We start from the raw sequence: 17,880 nt of genomic DNA on the forward strand, positions 1-17,880 counted from the left end.
CTGATGTACAACCCACAGAAACAAATGCTCCTTTGTGGCTTGGTGGTGGTGGTGGTGGTTGGTTGGTTGGTTGGTTTTCAAGGTAGGGTTTCTCCTGGCTGTTCTGGAACTCACTCTATAGACCAGGCTGGCCTCGACTCAGAGATCTGCCTACCTCTGCCTCCTGAGTGCATATATTACAGGCATATACCACCACTACCCGGCTCCTTGTGGTTTTTATGAGTATTAAAATGACCCAGAAACCCAGGGTTGGAAAGTTTCTTCTGTGCTATAGTTTACTCTAGGAGAAAGAATTTGTGGCTGAGCCTAGGGTGCCAGTGGAAGAACTTTACATGTAGACAGATTAGTGTTGATAATTTATTAAACAAGGCCCTTTCAGATACAAATTTATACTCCACTCTGCTATAACATCCCATCCTTCATAGCTATAGAAAACCACAGTAACTATTGGTATATTTTCTGTGTTTGTTGTTTTATTGACACAGCAAAGACCCTCTGTAAAATGGTGGTTTACATTTTATTATGATTTTATCTAAACTTTCTGCAACCTACATTAGCGATAACGGCACTGGTGAATCCCTGCTGTGAATTTCCTGTTTGGTTTGGACTTACATAGAGGAGATGATATTTTGAACAGTTAGTTTCACTTATAGCTCTGTCCCAACTCCTGGAAGCTGTGAGACTTCAGACACTACTGTGGCCACTTGGTGAATTTTATTACTGTGTGACGACCCCCTTCACAGCAGCTGTCAATCACCCTCCTTCAGACCTTCTCCATTAGGGAACAGTCAGCCCAGATATCTGTTGGCACCCAGAGTGTGACGAGAAGGCTGAGCCCTCATCTAGCTTCAGATACACTTGGCAGAATCTGCTCCATTACTCTAATTAAATGCATGAAAGCCCAACCTTCCCTGAAATCTCTCGGGGAAAATAGCATGCAGGCTAGAAAGCAATGCCTAATATTTGTTCCTAATTTTATAATCACTTTTTTGGCATCTGACACAGAGATGTGTACCCTGCCCTCTGTGACTGGGCCATCGCCTCTTTGTTATTATCAAGTAATGGGCACGGGGGTCTCGTGTTCTCATTGGCTGCCGGTGGAGAAGTCAATGTGCTCTGCACTCTGATGCCAGTAACTGGAAGAGAACTGAATGCCTCTGGCGCCTGATGGGTCTTGGTGTTGGGATGCCTTGCTCCTGGCTTGGTTTTATTGGCCAATTAAAGGTAGAGGCTGGGCACACTCACTTGTATAAACAGAGGTTGTGCAATGGCCCCAGCCAGGCTGGTCATGAGAAAACCCTTCCCCCAAATGGAGGGCTGGGCAGAAGGATTGCTGAGTTTCAGAACAGCTCACAGCATTGAATGGGTGAGGGATGAGACTAAGAGGAAGGGAAGCAAAGCTAACTCTGTCTTCGTCCAGAAGGCTGCTGGGGAGGTAAGGCTGCTGCAGCCCTGCCTCTTGACTGCCTCTTGAAAGGAATAGAGAAACAACAGCACCTCTTTTGTTGGCTAAAAAGAAAGGAGCAATGGCTCAGCAGTGAAGGGTACCTGTTCTTGCAGAGGACCCTGGTTTGGTTCTCACACTGGGAAGCTCACAACCACGTTAATCCAGTTCCAGGTCAGATGCCATCTTCTGGCCACCATAGGCACCTGCGGTCTTAGCACCTCTCAATCTCTCTCTCTCTCTCTCTCTCTCTCTCTCTCTCTCTCTCTCTCTCTCACACACACACACACACACACACACACACACACACACGATAAAAACAATAAAAATAAATCTTAAAATGAAATATTCTACTTTCCCTCCTGGAAAATAACATGTCATAATTATCCCCCTTCAAAGTAAAATAGATTCTTGTGCTTTTTTTTTTAGATTCATTATATATATATATATATATACACACATGAATGAATGAATGAATGAATACACTGTAGCTGTCTTCAGACACACCAGAAGAGGGCATCAGATCCCATTACAGATGGTTGTAAGCCACCATGTGGTTGCTGGGAATTAAACTCAGGATCTCTGGAAGAGCAGCCAGTGCTCTTAACCACTAAGCAATCTTTCCATCCCTGATTCTTGTGCTTTTTAAACATTGTGTTTTATTAAATTCCTAACACTGTCCTGGTGGTCTGTCACCTGACTCAAAAGAATAGATTTTTACATACTAAATTGTGTAGAAGTTAGCAGTTTTGACCAGGCAAAGAAGACTACCAAAAACCAAAGAGCAGTTGTTGGCTCGGAATATTCATCAAAATTGTATTCATAACGTGAACCTGATTCTGTTGTAATCTTCTTACTTTATTATTGTTTGGGGGAGGCACACGTGCCATGGTACACGTGTAGAGGTCAAAGGGCACCTCTGTGGCGTTGATTCTCTCCTTCCACCTTTCTGTGCGTTCAGGGAATCAGCCTCAGGTCAGGCTCCTGGGATCGAACTCGGGTCATAAGGATTGTTGGCCAAGCGCTTCTCCCTGCTGAGTCGTTGCATTGGCTTCATGTTGCACTTTGATAAAAAGCTTACTCATGAGGGAAGAGCAGGAAAGTGCTAATATATTTTTGGAACTGAGAATAGACTTAGCTCTGGAATTTTCCAATCGTTGTATAAACACTATTTTTAACAGCTCTAATATTTTCATTCTTTGCGAATTTCATTATGCATACAATATATTTTGGTCACACTCACCTCCCTAGTCTTACCCCTAACTCCTCCTCCATCCATCCCAGTGCCCCAAGTCCCTCCCAGCTTCATGGTGTCTTAATAAAGTACATTTCTAGAATCAACCTAGTCTCTTTTGTGCTGCCCTCACACTCATAGGTCTGGGGCCATCCACTGGAGCATGGTTCACTAGCCAGGGGCCACACCATTAAAATGACTCTCCTAGAAGCCATCAACTGCCAGGAGCTTCTAGGCTAGGAGTTGGGGCTCCTAAGTCCCTCTTGTTTCCATGCTGGAACAAACTTTTAAACGGTTTATCCCAATTCGTCATACTTCCTCCTCACAAGGTAAAGTGGAATTTACAACCTTGCAGTGGGGAAAGTAAAGGTACCTAAGACTATCTTCCTTTACATTTAGGCCTTGTGCAAATACTGACTGCTCATTGAAATTATGGGGTCAGTGGACAGGAAAAAGTGAGGTGGTTCCATGATGTTGCCGTAGGAACCAGGTCTTCTACAGTATAATGCTGTCTGGGCACTTCCCAGCTCCCTCTGAAGGTTCTAACCCAGAACATGAACTAACTCTCTCTCTCTCTCTCTCTCTCTCTCTCTCTCTCTCTCTCTCATATTTGAGGGAGCTTACTGCTCTTCTGACTTTAGCTGTACATGGCCACATACAGAGGAAATCAAGTGGGCCCATCTCTCCAGACCTCTGACTGTCTCCTGATCCCAACTCAGGACTTTGGTCTTGTGGCCTGTTCTGGCTCTTTGGGATGGCATGAGATACATGAATAAGGATGTTAAGAAGCTTACATATGTATAAGAAAAGGCATGTGTCCAGCCCAGTGAGATGGCTCAGTGGGTAAAGCATTTGTCACATAAGCCTGATGACTTGAGTATAATCCCCAGAGCCCATAGAAAGGTGGAAGGAGAAAACTAACACTACTAAGTTGTTTTCTGACCTTCACACACACACACAGAGAGAGAGAGAGAGAGAGAGAGAGAGAGAGAGAGAGAGGCACATCCCACATCTACACAATAATAAATATATTTTTAAAGAAGAAAAGAAAGTCCATGTATGAATTAGGAAACATTTTCAAATACATCCATGACCTCCTAGAAATTCTACACTCTAGTTAAAGGAACTTGAGCAAGTCTTAAAACCCCTAGGTTTTATCCTCCAAGGCATAAAGAAAACAGTATCTACCTGGTAAGGAATTTGGAAAAGAGGAAACACATATGAAAGGCAAGATGGCTCATCTCTAACAGATGCTGAATTAGTGTACAGTAGGTGTGATGTATAATGAATGGTATCATCCCCTCTTATACACGGTGCATGGTACAGATCACATAGTCAAGATAGATGTTACAGGAATGGCTCTGTCCGAGCTTATCTCACCTGGCATACATTGTACTTGAACCCAAGCCCCGTGTGTGTGTGTGTGTGTGTGTGTGTGTGTGTGTGTGTGTGTGTTCTTTTGAACATGTCAGTGTGTGCTAAATACAAAGGAATATATTAAGCATATGATATGTGCTAGGCTATGCATTGCAAAGTGGTAAAGATGACCTAGGCAGGAAAGAATTGTAAGGGTCAGTGCTTGCTCGGACACACACAGTTTATGGCAGGGAACATGGTGGGCGCAGAGGAGTCTTGATCAGATCGATGGCCTAGTTGCAGCTTTCTGGAAGAGGTAAAGGCTGAGCTGGGCTTTGAAGCAAGGAAAGGTCACTTCCAACAAAGGGGAGAGCGGATGAAAACTCAGAGGGGGTCAACGATCAGCAATTTGGGGGATAGCAAGACGTTCGGTGTGTCCAGCTAGAGACTGCTGGAAATGAGGCACCCAGAGGGAGCTGCAGGGTTCCAATGGTGAAAAGCCCATGCTGGCCACTCCCTAGGGTGGTGGTATTTGGTTTCAGAGTGCTGAGGGCATGCTGAGGGAGGTTGTCAGGCATTTTTAAGGCACACAGAGTCACTTAGTGCAATCAGGTGTGCTTAGTGGCGTCCCTTTGCTTCGTCATTTTGGAGGGGAGAGGGATAAAAAGCTTTGGGGACCCTTCTCTGGTATGATTTGGGTATCAGTGCCCATGTTCCCCCAGTGTCTGTGTGCTGTCATGAGATGCAAGAAAGGCACCCATCATGGACTCTTTCAATGGGTTTTTTTTTTCCTTGCATTTTGCTTATTATAAATTGATTCCAGGACTTCATTACCGTGTCACCAGAGATGAATGGGGCAGTAGTGTTTTGCCTTGCACTGCCAGAAGGAGGGAAAACAAGTTTGTAAGGAGCTGTAGTTCAATCATGATGCTTGCAGAAGCAAGGCCATGAAAGGCTGGAGCAGCGCGGCTTTGATTCTAGAAACCCCGGTAGCCCTGTGGGTGCTACAAGCAAAGGCGTAAATTAAAGGTTGGAGCCTGCTTTCAAGTATCGACTATCGAGCAAAAGGCTCAGCCCACACTCATGCACTTACTCGGGCTTGTTAAAATAAAAATGCGATCTTGGCTGGGCTCGTGTCGCAGCCAGTGTAATTATGACATTGAAGACGGCTGTTTGAATCAGGGCTGCTACAGCACGCGTTTATTTAAAGATAGGCTTGGCAATTTAATACATGTTAGGCAGGACTGAGGTCCGAATCAGGCAAAGCTTTGTTGCCAGCTGCCTCTCACGTCGTTTCTCCTCCAGGTAAATCCAGGTAAATACCTGGAACTAGGTAAATTGAGCCAGAATAGAGGTGGTCTGGTTCCCTGACTGCTGGTTTGTTCAAGGTTGCCGTGACATTATTGGCTCCTGGTTATTTCACAGATGAGATATGATAATTTGTTAGAGGCAGTTGGCTTCTAAAAATGTGATTCATTGTGGGCATTGTTTGTATGTTTCCTTGTAGTGTGTGTGTGTGTGTGTGTGCGTGCATGGGCATGGAAGCCAGAGGGCAACTTCAGCTGTTGTCTCTCTCCAACCCCTTTCCACTCTCCTTTTTGAGACAGGGTCTCTGATGGAACCTGGAGCTCACTAATTCCTCGAGACTAGCTGGCCAACCAGCATCAGGGATCCTTCTATCTCTGCCTCCTCGACTGTAGAATTAGAGGCACACCTGGCTTTTTAGACAGATGCTGGGGATCAGAGTCCCCTAATGCTTGTAGTCTGAACATCTGAACTATCTTCCCATCTCTATAGGTAGTATTTATAGTTTTGGGGTTTTTTAATGCTGGGGGATTATAACTAATAAGCTACTTTCCTTTTCTCTTCCTACCAGTGCCTAAGATAGGATGACCAACTAGGTAAACAGTTGTGGGCCTATGAAACACAGTGGGTTATATTGACTGACCATCCCCAACCTGAAAAAAATCACAAACCTAAGAGCTGAGAATGAACCCAATTTTGGATTTTGGAATAGGTTGGGTTTTCAGTTCAGATATTGCTACCAATATTCTAAAATCCAGAAGCAATGAGAAATGTCCCAGCATCTCGGGAAAGAGACACTGCCTCTGTTTCTCCCTTGGTTTTTCATGCCTCATCTTATCCAGAGAACTCAAAATACTCCAGAAGATGTGGAGGACTGTATGTCTGCGAGACAGAGTGTCCACTTGGGGACTGCCCTCTCCTGTGGCTCCTTTTCCTAGCATGGATGGTTCAAGCCATTCTCTTGTTACTCCCTACTCCTTCCCGGCCACATAGAGCCAAGCACAAAGCATCTTCTCAGAAATAATTCAGCTTGTTCCCATCGAGCTGCTTGCTGTGCTTAAGACACCCCTGTCTGGGGACCAAAGAAGAGGTGAGGTGGTGCCCAGCCTTTGTCCACAGACCTGTGGGATCTCATGCAGGGAATTCCACCCTGGGGCCTCCTCTCTTCAGGAGTGCTGGCTTTTGCATCTCTACATTCAGATAGCTGGTGTGTGTAAGCTAGATTGTCCTCTTTTTTTTTGAATCTCCTCATATTCTTCCCTTTCTCACAGATTTTTTAAAGGGGTTGCAGAACAGTAGTAATGTGTGTCTATGTGCTGCATGAGTCTCGATGATTACCCAGTTGGGAGGAGACTTTTCATTGTGGGAAGGGGCAGTGCAATGCAACCACCTCCTAACCACTTGGGCATTGTGTAGAAGATTCCAACTGTAGACCATAGATGGTCTACATCTCATCCAGTATGATCAAAATCAAGTAGATGGGAGATTAAAGGCCAAGTCTAGGTTGGTTTGGAGGAAGGTTAAAGACCAGAATCAGGGTCTCCTCATTCTTCCACCATGGACTGGGCATAGCTCATACTTCTCTCATACATAGCACTAAGAATGTCAGGACAATACTGTAATTCAAAGATGCCATAAATGTCATATTACACCAGTGTACCACTAGTCATTAGGCTATCCATTTATGTGAGTGTGTATCTGTATGAGTGTGGTACATGTATACTGTATAATATATATAATGTATGTGTACATGGGTGTGCAGATTTATATAGATACTGGGAGTGACAGCAAGCACTCTTAGCTACTGAGCCACCTCTTTAGCCCCCAGGTTTTTTACATTTTCATGGAAAAATTAGATTGTTTTTTATCAAGTAGAAAAGTAGGAGAAAAAAATATATAGCTGAAGGCCCATGTGTGTACAGAGGCATGAATGTAGTCTTTAAGGGCACTACAGTGAACTCGGGACTATGTCAGGGAAGCCAACTGAATCATACCCCTTTATTCTGAGCATCATGAAAGTGCACCACTCCCTGTCGGCTGTGGTCTTCCAATTCCTCCCCCTAGTCCCCCAACACCCAATCAGAACCAAGGAGAGTAAATAACCACCTTCAGATAATACCAATGGGTAAACATGTCCAGAACTGATCATGTAAGGCAGTGTTGGCAGAGCCACTAGCTGGCAAAATAAAGAAAGGGTGAGTAGAAAAAAATATCAGTAGTCCAACACTGGACCATACAGGGCAGAATAGAGACCTGGTAAAATGACTAATAATATGGTAATATGCATTCTTCCTGTCTCATAAGTGGGTCCTGACAACTATCTAGTCCACAGCACTTGTGTGACTTGGGAGAAAAGAAGAGCTCAGAAAGGTTAAGTGGCTGGCTCAGCATCATCACCACTTAGCAGCAGAGTCAATTTTGGAACTTTGGTCTCTTGACTCTCAGTGCAATGGCCCAACTACTGTACCATGACCTTCTAATTGATTGCGTGATGACAGCCCATGTCAGGGGTATAGGGTCAGGTTCACGGAGACCTCTAAAAGAATAGCTGTTGGAGACTCATCACTAAAGCTGTTTGTGGTATTAACCATCTCCAAAGGACCAAAACGAATTAATACAGTTCAGCATAAAATCTGAAGTTACATCTAGAATGGAAGGTCATTTTGTGTGTGCATTGAGCCACCTAACAAGTATTTATTAAGAAATGCCTGTGTCGTGTTTGCGTGACCTGCAGCTCAGGAACAACTGTCTCCTCTGTAAGAGGCCAGGGGGTGCGAGGGGACACCTCTGGGTCTGTCCCCTTCGTGTCTCTTCCCCTCCCTTCTGTGTCTCAGGTACACATCTTCCCTTTCTCTGGGTTGTCATATCCTTTTCATCTGCTCTTTAAATGTCAATCTCTGTTCTCTTCTCCTTTCTTAGCCAGTGTAGGTTTCTCCTGTTTATCTCGCTCTCCCTTGACTGACGCATTCTATTTGCATGTCTTTAGCTGCAGTTAATATCTGCTAAATCAAACCATATTGGGCTTGAATAGCTTCCTTTGAGTTCTGAATAAAAGGATGCTTCAGCCGCCTGGCTCTGCAACTGTAGGTTCTTTGTCAGTCAGGAGGTTTAACTTACTCAAAACCTTCCTTGTCCCCATCCCCGCGTCCCTATATTGTTCATCTTCCCCCTGTTCAAGCCAGCTCACCCTTTGAGCTGTTATTCCTGTAAACTGATCCCTGTTTGGGGGAAATGACTGCTGTTTCATTTACTTACATGGCTTGGTGAATGAGGACACCTATTGTTCTGTTTGTTTGCTGGTGTCTTCTTTTCACTAGACTACCACCCCACGGTCATTAGAAGGACCACGACCACTGCTGTCTTCAGCTTAGCCATAGTGAGCATGAACTAAGCATCGGGTCAGAGGACTTGAACCTAAAATGAACAGCCCTCTGTTATTTTTTTTTTCCTGAGGAGGAGAGCAAGATGAGCAAGTCACTTGCATTGATTGGTTGAGTTCAACCAGTTTCCTATAGCTGATGTCTCCTACCGCAGAGAAATGATTAGATTCTAAGTGCCAGAAGAAAGGTGTGAAAAGACACTAACCACAGAAAATGCCTCTTGTAAAGTATGTCATCCACTATTGATTTTACACCCAGGAAGTGCCAGAGTCTTGAAATTTTTTGTTTGTTTGACGCAAAAGCATCGGAAACGAAATCCACATGAAATATATCAAAACTCCACAGCCAACTTTTACCCTCTTCATCTCTGTCATTCAACAGCTGCCTGTCCTTGCCTCTCAAAGAAGCCATGCTAAGGGTTTGATAGCATAACAGCGATACTTAGATTCAAGATCAACTTCTATTACCAGGAAAGTGAAAGGAATTCATGGGTGAGTGGGCTCTGTGCCTGCCGGCTGCATAAGTGAACTGTGGGGATGCCCTACAACTCCAGCTGATAGATTCCCAGCTCTGTGCCTGTTCTGTCTCCTGCCTCCTGAGAATTAGTGGCAAGTCCTGACTTCCTATGCAGGACATTCTAGAGATAAGGGACTTCCTTTCTGAGAGGCAGTCTCACGCCACACTAGGGAGATGAGTGAGGGGTTGGTGTCCTTGGGGAAGATGTGCATAACTCGTCTTCTTTCTCCCAAGTCTATCAGCCGTAGAAAGCAAAGAAAGCAACCTTCCTGTCAGCAAGCTGAAGACTCTCAAGTAAGAGAGGCCTTTGGGGCTTCTTTCGGTATCACTGTCTGAGGCTACATGGCTGTTCTGCCTCCCATCATAAAGGCCAACACTAATCTCTGGCAAGTCAGAAAAGTACAGGAGGCCAAAGTGACAGTGGGAACCTTGGGTACTATCCTACCCATTTTCCAGCAGAGGAACAGTCCCTACCCGCTTCCCCAGAGCTTACTATCCAGGAAACCATCCTCTCATGCAGGGAGTTCTCGGGGGATCAAGAATGTCCACATATGGAAACATTTTAGATTATCACATCTGGAAAGAGCTCCCAGCAACTAATAAGGAGAGGCCATGGAGAGTGCTACACATCCACAAGGCCCAAGACAACCTTAGAGCAAAGAATTCTCTGGTATAAAATTCCAGCAATGCCAAGCGATAGAAATCCCCACAGAACATGGGCTTTGGCTCAGCTTCATTCATAATGGGTCCTTTGCATGTGACATCAGCATTTTCTACCAGAGTAAGTTCTCTTTTTAAATGTTTGTCTGAATTGGATCTGTTGAGGTAAGTCTTTAATCATGCCCAGGAGACAGAGAAAGGAGGACTCAGAGTTCAAGACCAATCCGGGCCACTTCACAAGATCCTGTCTCAAAATAAAACTAGGCTGAGCCTGTAGCTTTGTTGTAGAGAGCTGGCCTGGCATGTGTGGGGCCCTGGTTCCATCCTCAGTACTGTTAAAACGTACTCATGTTCACGTTCTTTATGCATGCAGGTGTGTTTTTAAGTGCTTGCAAAGGCCATGCGTTAACCTCAGCTGTCATTCTGTAGGTGACAACCACCTTGTGTTTTTCGAAATAGTGTCTCCAATTTGGCTCGGAGTCTATCAAGTTGGCTATGCTAGCTGGCCAGCAAACTGCAAAATTCCTCCTATTTCTTCTTTACTGTTCTTGGAATACAAGCATCAGCTACAATGAATGATTTGTTTGCTTGTTTGTTAGTTTGTTTGTTTGACATGGGTTCTGGATAATCAAACTGAGGTCCTCATACTTGCAAAGCAAATCATTTACTGACTAAGCTCACTTTCTGGCCCCTTGTCTTATTGGCATGAGGGACACAGTAAAAGCATCGCATTATCAACAGAAGGGAGGGGCATATTGCATCCCACGATAGAGTCAAGACTAAACATGAAAGAGGGCATCTTGCTACTAGTGAAAACACAAACACAAATGTTCAGTGCCCCTAGACAGGTGAAGTGGGGATGGAGAAAGGAAGTGCCTGGATCTCTGAACAGCACACATGTTGATGAGAGAGCCCTGGTCCTTAGCTCTGACCCACTGACAACATTTGGAATAACTGGTCTACCACCACAAGCTCTGCTCCCATTTTGTTTTAAGAGAATATGTCAATCTGAACTGGATTGTGATGATTACTAATGACTAGAAACACATTTTGAGATTCACAGACGACTTATGAAGTCTGAGTAGTGCTTAATGGCTGTTTCACTGTGTTATGTCTTTATCGTTATTGGAGATTCTGTGGCTAATCATTGGACAGGTTGCATATATCTGCCCTACAATGTGTGGATCCATACTTGGTGCCTTCTGTTCCAAAACATTGAAGGAAGGTGGTAAATACATTCAAGCCCCTTATCCAGTTCTCAGGGCCCCGCAGAGCTGTTGTCTCCCACCTGGCCAGCTGCCTTCCATCCTCACTGTGAGCCTTTGATCCCTCTCAGCTTCCCTAAAGGCCCAGCTTTGCTGCCTTTGAGTGTACTGTTGTGTCTCTGCTTAGGTCTCTATGTAACGTCCTTCAGTCTCATCTCAGCACTTGTTCCCAATAAAATGGCAACCTTCCTTCTTTGTGGCTCAGATCAGGCAGCAAGGGAACCTCCTGAACTCACCTTTTAAAAAGTCTGACTTTCTGTTATGGGACTGAAGTCTTCACATGCTATTAGTATGAGCTAAGCTGGTTACCTCCTGAGTGTCCAGTAATAGCTAAAGTTGATGGCTAGGAAATGACCTTTATCACGCCATGTAAAGTTAGCTTTCAGAGTACTTAAACCTTGGTCCCTGAACTCTTTACCAGTATGCACTGTGATTAAGTAAGTTACTGCATGAAATACCAACATTTCTCTTTTCCCTTCCTATAAGCATTTTCTAATTAAAATAATTTTAAAGTCTAATAAGGGAATTAGGCATTTTTTTGCACGTCTAAGATATTTTATTAAGAGAGAAAAAGAAGTAAAACCTTACCATGAATATACCTGGTATGGCCCTAGAGTGAGTATTTTTACAGAGTTAAATATTTGCGTCTATACTTAGATCTATAAATTACTATTCTTTGAACTTGAAGTGGATTTTGAACTGGGCTCTCCCTAATTATAATAATCATCCATTTTATTTATTTATACCTGAGCCATATAGACATTAACTAATTACTTCTTGATCACACACCCTAATAGGGAGACTTTCCTTGCTGCCCTGTTTTTACAGTGTGCATATGCGTGTATGTTAATTACAGACCCCTCTGATTAACTTGGCATCATATTACCCCGGTGCTTCACAACCCATCAACATCAAGGGTTGGGTAGGTGGGCAAGAAAAACGTATATTAGAGTTAACTTCTGGTTTCAAGCCAGGAGGTAAGTGACATTTTGTGAACCCATCAAATACCTGGCTTGAGTCCAAGTACAATTCATTTTCCTTAAGTATTTAAATAGTTGTTTGAGGAGTGTTGACTTTCTCAATTCAGGCCACACTGTAATTGCCTAATTAAAAAAGGAGGAGGGGAAAAAAATAACAGGTGGTCTCTAAATATATTTGAGCCAAATTGAGCTTTACTATAGTCCAGGTTGTGTGTAGGTGACATGGCTAATTAAATTAACCCCATTAGGGTATGCCTTCAGATGTGGCTGTTACACTCTGTCTGTTCCATTAAACACTGCCTCTGTCAGTCATTTAGCATGAAACAGATAGATTTGAGGAAAGTCCATCCTGAAGGGGACAGAGGTGGCTGTGGGTGACATTGACAGAGGCTCGTGGCCAAATACAAATGCTCCATAGATGCAAAGACACAGACCAAGTGCAGTTTATTGCATTATCCTGTAAAGCCATCTGCTAATGAGTCTATCAGGCAGATTGTACCATGGGATGTGGAATCCCTGTTGCTGCCCCTCAACACAATCAGGAACTAACGGCCATAAGAACACTTGAACCTCTGCTTGCACCAAAGTAGCCTTTCCATTTAATTAATCAACTGAAGTTTTCTCCTGGTGCTGGGGAATGGAGCTCTCAGCTTCCCATTCACTAGACACACCCTTCCACAAAGCTCTGCTCTCCCAACTCGATTTAAAAAGGAAGATGGAGAAAAGCAAAGGATTCTTAATTGTGGATAATTGTGAATTCTCCACTACAGAGTAATTCTTGGTAATGCCCATTGTACCTCAATGGAACTGTATCACCCTGTGTTAAAACGTCTAGTGTCCCTGGAAAACAGTCCATGTGAGGAGAAGACAGTGTCCCTCCCTCTGCTTACTGAGGCATGAATGCAGAGGCTGAGGTTTCCAGAACATTCTATGTCTCTGCTGAGTTACTTCTGGAACAGGGTAGATGGTATTCGGGGAGCTCACGGGGACACCGCTGTTGGGCCACCACAGTTGCTGGGCAGTTAGATGCAGCATTAAATGTAAAGCCCAAAGAGTCAAGTAAAAATGGGTCATGGCACAGTATACAACTCAAAGGGTTTTAATTCAAAGGTTATTAGTGTGATGAATTGCTTAAATACCAATATTGTTATGCTCATATATGATTTTCTTAGAATAATTGCAATTTTACATTGGAAAGAAAATGCTTTTAATCTAGGATTCTCCTGGACTCCTTCTCCCCAAATATATCTGGTGATAAACTCACTGAAAGTTCAAAATATCAAGGATGTCTTGTCCAAGCCCTGTCTACCCAGCCTCCCACTTTCCTAGTTGGAGAACTGTCCTTGAAATGACCAAAAGGTCAGAATCCCCACAACCCAGCAGGCTTCACATGCAGGAGAGTGGTATTCTGTGGCTTTTGGTTGCCCAGTTTTCTCATAAGTGTGTGAATAACTCTCTCCCAACTGCCATCAAAGCCAGTAAAAATAGCTCTAAAGGAGCCTGCAAGACAGCTCAGTGAGTAAAGGCACTTGCTGTGGAACTTGATGACTTGAGTTCAATCCCCAGGACCCCACATGGTGGAAGGAGAGAACCTCTTCCTGCAAGCTATCCTCTGACTTCCACATGGCAGGCGTGCACTCGTATATACACAAAATAAATGTAATAATAATTTTAAAAGGAAGATCTCTTTTTCATGGCCAAACATGAAAAACACCACATTCAGGTAACATTGGTAACCACAGCAACACAGGCTGACTGACTTTCACTCACTCATTGCATCATTTTCTTACATGCCAGACACCAGACTAAGCAATCGAGTAGGCTCTGTATAGCTGTCAACAGCTTTGAAAGTAAGAATCATAATTGTCCATGACTTAAAGATGAGGGGAACCGAGGCCGGGAGAGTTTCACCATCTTCAGAAGGCCACACAGCAGTGAGAACGGAGATTTGAACAGGAACATGAAACCTCCCACACCAGCCATAGTATCTGTAAAGCCACGTCCAGTGGTAACATGCACGTTTCTTATATGTCAAGCATGTGTTGCAGCAGGGGCCGTGCAAAAGACTGAACGTGAGGGAACAGAGTTGGATGTAGGTCTGTGGAGAATGGGGACATTGACCTTTGCACACGGAGTGCCATGCTTCTTAAAAACAAGTATGTAAGCCACAGCCATTGCGTGTGTACTTTCTCTATCAGAACAAATCTCCCAGTGACCACTAAGAATGAACCACAGTGACCTAGCACAATAACCTCTGATTAAGCGTCTGTGATAAAGCCACACAGGAAAAGCCATGAATTGGACCAAGATCTGTGGTCTGCAGGAGTCCTCTGTCCCCCAGGCCACAACACGACCATTCTGTTGTTGTCAACTATCAGATATTTTCTTTTAAAATACCAAGAGGTGAAGTGGGTGTTACAATCTCTGAGCTTCTGATGAAGAAACCAAGGCTCAACAAAACCTCCATAAGGCGGCAGAAATGTAACCCTGAGAGGTTTTGACCACAGTAGTTACAGAAACGTGTCAGAAGCATCTCTCCTGAACCTCTCTAAGGTCAACTTTATTGTTTCAAGTGAAGCAGGACAGCTGTTCAGTACTCCCCACTTGCTAGATAATCTACAATCAGCCAAGACACCGGAAGTGGGATTTCACAAGAGAAACGGAGGTATCTCGTTAGGCCAAGGACTAAGAGGTTATCCCCTTGTCAGGCACATGCCCTGGTTAGAATCTTGCACTTGGTGGATGCTGAAAAGTGCTGTGTTTTGTGTAGGTGCCTGGGGCTCTGTCTGAACAATAAAATGTCAATTCTTTTTGGTTCACTTTCCTGGGCTGGCCCCGGTCTCTCTTTAGGAGACTGTCCACTTCTGTGGCTGTGGTCTGGAGTCGACAGTTGCTTTCCTTCTGGGTTAATAGCCCCTTTAAAAAGTGTATTGCTGTTTTGCAATTCAAAATCTAGTACATTGTGGAAGGGAGTCCAAAAACCTTGGGAGCCATCTTGTGGTTAAAGCATTTCCTCAAATTTTTCTACATTGCATGGAATGCTTATGTACCTTTTGACGCTAAAGGGGCTGTACTTTTTTCTTTTCATCACTTTGTCATTGAAATAATAATTATTCCTCAATTATTAATTTTCTTCTCTAACATTTAAAACATGTAAATTGAAACAATATTTTATATTTATGATTTATAATATATTTTATTTTAAGAGTGTCTCTACTACCCTGTGAGTGTTGATATGTGTGTGTGCGTATGTGTGTATGCATGTGTGTGAGTGGTGTATCTATGTGTGTGTGTGTCTCTCTGAGTGAGTGTTTGTGTGTCTCTGTGTACATACATCTTTAAAGCTTTGGTTAGCACCAGGAGTAAAGACCATGTGATTTTTCTTTATACTTTTCTATAATTTCCAAAACCTATATGGTATCTAAACATGGGGGGGGTGCTAAACTTACAGTTAAATTTTATGAGTACTTGTTGCAAGGGGAAGATGGACAGATTACCCAAGCAAGCATATAAAGCCATTTGGATCAGTTTGTTCTGCATATGCATAATGAGAATACAGTGGCTATTGACCATGCTGCTGTGTAAAGGAAACACAAAGGCTGTGGGTGCCGTGTGAGCCTGTGCTGGGTATACGTTACCCTTGTTATATCACATTTCAAAAATGACTCAGAAAAATAAATAAGCAGTATAATTCCCTCCCCCAGGAAAGGGCAAAACAGAGAACACAAAACAAAATCCTCAGGCTCCCGTCCTGATGCCATAAAGAGTAGCCTTCCCCTTAGTATGTAAGTGGGCCACCTTCTGTGGCTTCATGATTATTTTCAACCTAAACTTACTTGAGATGAGGATTTTCTAGAGACCTTTAGCCGGGATATGGTTTTGGAGGGAACAAGGGAGGGTGGCTCCTATCAGCTTTTTATTTTATTTTAAACTTTGTCAAATATAGGCTACACGTGGTGGCTTGGCTTGTTCCAAAAATAACATAAAATCACAAATTCAAACCACTCACCAGCTTCTTGGTGTAAATTAAGTCGCTTTCTTACTGGAAAAAAAAAACTACAGTCAGTTTTAACTGTACAATCAAGAAAGAAAGAAAACAAAGTCAAGATTAAACAAGGCGAAATGAAGCAAAACAAAATAGGAGAAGCTGGTGGCCAAATTTATGAGATTATATATATATTCAGCTTTTGTAGAGCATGGATTTTTGGTTCACTTGAAGAATATGAAAGGAGGTTTGGCCTTCTTTAAGATGTGTCTGTTTGGTGTGAGAAAGATGGCTCCAAAGTTAGAAGCTGCTCTTGCAGAAGATCCAAGTTCCATTCCCAGCACCCACATAGCAGCTCACAATTGCCTAAAACTCTTGATTCAGGGACTCTGATATCCTCTTCTGCCCTCCACAGGCACTGCATGTACATAGTGCACATATAGACAAGCAGACACACATACACACACACATACAGCAAACAATAAAAATAAATCATAAAATTTATCTATTTAAAGGCATGGAGAAGAGATAGAAAAGTTTTTTCAACTTAAATGTGTTGCTGATAATTATCAAGGAATTCCGTGACTAGCAGAAAGGTGATCGTCACAGGTCCATCCTACTTTCTCTGGGCTGTTACATTTTGTTTGTTAGATGGTCCCATCTTCCTACTACAGCAAACCTCTGTTTATCTCCCTGCAACCTCTTCTATCAGAAGCTGAGGAGTTAGGATGTACATGAACAGGCCTCCACACGGCCAGAATAGCCTCCAAGTTCAAGAACTCTAACTTATACACTTGACTTAGAGGAAGTCACTTTAGACCCAAGACATCCTCTTTGTGATTGATGTCTACAGAGCTTTCCCTGACAAGCTCGGCCACTTGGTTGATTTCCAAATGCATAGTTAATTCTTAAGACAACATGTTGGGCTTGGGTGTAGCTTAGAGGCCCTAGGCTCAACCCCTGAAATAAATAAATATATATATATATATCCTCATTTCCAGTCAGTGGAGGGAGGGCTGAGGGCAAATCTCACGTATGACTGAAGAAAAGGAAAAGGACTAACCTGCTTAAGTGGGAGAGATAAGAATATAGGGCAAAAGGGATGGCAGACTGCAGCGACTCTGTGTTGGAGCCTTGTCCACTTGACTCTTAGGAGTTCTTTCGAGTACCACAACATTTATAATGACCTTATACTTTTTTTAGTACGTTTCAAATAATTCTTAAAACAAGTTATAATGATTCTTCATCTTTAAGAAATTGAATGAGCTGGGATCTGAGATCTGTCCCCAGCATCACATACACCAGGGGTGCTTGTGAACCCCGGTAGCCCCAATACTGTGGGAGTGGAGACAGGAATATTAGAAGACCAAGAGTATCCTCAGCTACATATCCAGTTGAGGCTAGCCCTCACTGAAACTCTGGACAGCTGGCGTGTAAACCCTTCTGCTATGGTGAGGCTGTAAAGAACTTGACAGTCACAAAGGTATCTGAAGCCAGGAGGGTTTACTGCATTTTATTCTGTGAAAGGCTACCCCTCAAGTCATCTTCTGCTTATTTGTAGTTTGCAAGATGTTTCTTTTACACTCTTAACCTCTTATCACTTGGCCAACTCTGACCTAGGACCCCAGAGTTTGTAACAGAATCCCCAGCCCAGCCAAGCAAGAGTTGTAGATTATTATATAAAAGTGCAAAGAAAACTCATCCACAATAGGGCATTCCTTCCCCAACCTTCCTTTCGTTTCACTTAGCCTATGC

At 43.4% G+C, this 17,880-nt stretch overlaps 1 protein-coding gene across 6 annotated transcripts in view; it reads left to right on the forward strand.

The window, feature by feature from the left end:
- Window positions 1-17,880, forward strand: part of Rora (RAR-related orphan receptor alpha) — a 734,843-nt gene that overhangs the window by 652,307 nt on the left and 64,656 nt on the right. The window lies entirely within an intron of this gene.

The sequence above is a fragment of the Mus musculus genome, chromosome 9 (genome assembly GCF_000001635.26).
Source record: "Mus musculus strain C57BL/6J chromosome 9, GRCm38.p6 C57BL/6J".
Lineage (NCBI taxonomy): Eukaryota > Metazoa > Chordata > Mammalia > Rodentia > Muridae > Mus > Mus musculus.